Source organism: Amblyomma mixtum, chromosome 2, assembly GCF_055824585.1.
Source record: "Amblyomma mixtum isolate Tamu chromosome 2, ASM5582458v1, whole genome shotgun sequence".
NCBI classification, from domain to species: domain Eukaryota; kingdom Metazoa; phylum Arthropoda; class Arachnida; order Ixodida; family Ixodidae; genus Amblyomma; species Amblyomma mixtum.
This window is the reverse complement of record NC_143013.1, coordinates 238,409,080-238,412,008: the sequence shown is the minus strand read 5'-3', so window position 1 is coordinate 238,412,008 and position 2,929 is coordinate 238,409,080. Positions and strand designations below refer to the sequence as shown.

General features: G+C 50.9%; 1 non-coding gene across 1 annotated transcript; it reads left to right on the top strand.

The window, feature by feature from the left end:
* The first annotated feature begins 534 nt into the window (after nucleotides 1-534).
* On the top strand, nucleotides 535-606 carry TRNAA-UGC (transfer RNA alanine (anticodon UGC)). The gene has a single exon. It is a non-coding gene; the product is annotated as a tRNA-Ala (tRNA).
* Nucleotides 607-2,929: the final 2,323 nt, after the last annotated feature.

Genomic DNA, 2,929 nt, shown 5'->3' with positions numbered 1-2,929 from the left:
CGTTCACGACGAAAATATGGAGACTTGTGAGGCTTTGCAGCAAATGTTCACGGCGTTTGCCACCCCAAACTGGCATTGTGTTTGAAACAGCCGCCATCATTTCTACACTGCGAGCTTGTAGATGTGAAAAAGCGCTATAAAAAAAGTAGTTGCCATGGTACACAACGAGTAAACGAAATGCGTGAGTGAAGGTGCTTGAAGCTTCATTTTTTCGGCAATGGCGAAAGAAATTATTTCGCTCGCTTAATGGGAATATAACGTCTCAAAGCGCGCAGGCTATAAGGGACACCGCACGGAAGATCGCAGGAAATTTCGACCAGAGGATATCTAACTTGAACTGACGCCGCAGACTACATGGGCGTCTTGAATTTCGCGAAATAAATGTAGTCATGCCACGATGGTTACACTCGGGCAGCCAGTGTAGGTAAAAAAAGAAATGGCTCTGCTGCAACTTTCCTTACTTCAATAGTTTTTTCTTCATCCTTGGTGAAGGCTGCAAAAACATTTGACTCACTAGTGCCCCCATATTTCGTCGGGGGTGTAGCTCAGAGGTAGAGCGCTCGCTTTGCATGCGAGAAGTCCCGGGTTCGAACCCCGGCTCCTCCACTTTTTGTTTTGAAAACATAAAAATAGCCCTCGAGCTCATTTGTTGTAATTTTGTACTGTTCAGTAAAAAATCACCAATTCAAACCCAGTAGCTTTGGGCGAACTTCTGTGGAGGCAGATTAAGGATCTAATGCTTCCTGAGCTTTTAAAACAGGATTGAGAGCATCCGGCTTTGGAGGCTATCTAATAGTCAAACGTGGATCAAAAATACACATTTTAGGTAAAGAAAACTAAGGCCTAAAAATATCACATCTTAAAATTTTCTGGACGTGGTCCTCTGTGCATGCACGTGGGAGTATCGTAATTGTTACGGTTTGAAAAGAAAGCTGCTGGTTTTTTAACGCGACAGTGTTAAGGGCCCCGTGTCGCAGAAAAGACGGTGTCGTCGTCGTCAAATATCCCCAGGTGGTCGAAATTATTCCGGAGACCTCCACTACGGCACCTCTTTCTCTCCTTCTTCTTTCACTCCTACCTTCCTCCCTTCCCTTACGGTGCGGTTCAGGTGTCGTTTCCTTTCCTCCGGGTATAGTCAGGGCAAGGCGTCGCGGATGGTGTTCCATGGATTGCTTGGCAATGCTGCAACACGCTGTCTCATCCCACTCTTCCAGACGAGGCTATGAGGGACGCCGCAGTGAAGGTCGCCAGAAATTTCGCCCACCTGGTATCTATCTTGAACCGAACTGACGGCGCAGACTACACGGGCGTGTAGAATTCCGCGAAAGAAATGGATCCATGCTACCAAGGTTACAGTAGGGTAGCCAATGTAGGCAAAAAAAAAATGGCTCTGCTGCAACTTTCCTTACTTCAATAGTAAAATTCAGAGGGCACTTTGTCTAAAGTGCGTAGAGGCGAAAGCGTTTTCCGCACTTTGCCTATGTGACACTGGTGACGTTACCACTGCATGACGTCACACTTAATTGATGACGAAGTAATGACAAATTACTAACTAGAGACTAATTACTGATGAATGACCAAATACTAATTAACTGCTAATTAATGACGCTTAAGCTTCGCCTTTAGGAGTGGAACGCGGCAGCGCGTTGTAGCGCTGCCAGGCAGTCCACGAAACGCCACCACCCGTTCGGCTCGATTCTTTGCCCTTTGAATGCAACGCTTTCTGAGGAAAGGAAATGGCACAGTAAATTTTCTGTCATCTCGGTGGACACCCGAGCTGTGCCATACAGGAAGGAAGGATGGGGGAGTGAAAGAAGAAAGAGAAAGAGGGAGCGTAATGAAGAAACAAAAAATTGCATTTGAGGAAAGGAAGTTACGCAGTGACTGTCTCGCATATCTCGGTAGACACCCGTCAAAACGCGGAGAGAGAGAGAGAAAACTTTATTTACAAAGGAATTCGGGGCACACCCCAGGGTCCCCGCACGACCCCACTGCACTCAAGTGTTTATGTTCCTGAGGTCCATAACACTGGCAGCACGGCCGGTGGCGATGGTCTGCACGGCCGGGTCCTCCGAGTGCAGCAGGGTCTCCCAGTCCTCCCAGGTCTTGAGGTTCTCTAGGTCCCGCGGGGGAGGGTCCGCCGGGCAGAGGGAAAGGATGTGGAGGGAAGAAGCGAAGGGTTCTGGGCATAGGGCGCAAGCAGGAGTGGGGAAGGAGGGATGATAGTGGGTTAGGGTAAGGGGCGAGGGGAGAGTATGTGTTTGTAATCTGCGCCAGAGTGTTGCGTGTCTGTTATCTAGGGAGGAGTGGGGCGGGGGGTAGAGCTGGCGAGAGGCTCTGTATGCCTGGGTCAGCTCACTGAATGAGTGCATGCGATCCTTCGTGAATCCCCGATCCGAGGCCACCTGAGCCCGGTTTAAAGAACCTCGGGCTAAAAGGTTGGCGGCCTCGTTTCCGGGATTCCCGGAGTGCGCAGGCACCCATATCAGCTCCACTTGGCGGGGCGGGGGTGCATCGGGCGAGTCCAGTGTGCCAAAAGCAGGGACATGAACTCGGCCTCGAGCAAAATTTAGAATCGCAGTTTTAGAGTCAGTTAAAATATACCGGGCTTCCGTGCGGGTTATAGCAAGTGAAATGGCGGCTTCCTCTGCAGCCTCTGGGGACGTATCTGGAGGGAGAGGTAGTGTGAGGAGGGTGGATGAAAAGGAGTCCACCGCAGCTGCTGTCGCTTCATCACCCGTGCAGGCAGCGTCCACCCATACGGCGTCCGGCTGGGGGCCGTACGCTCGATGGAGTGCCTTCGCACGGGCTCTGCGGCGCTGCTCATGGTGGGACGGGTGCATATTCCTCGGGAGCGGCCTGATGAGAAGCTCTCGGTGAAGGGATTGTGGGATGGCGAGAAGGGTTGGGTCGTTGGCCGGTATTTTGA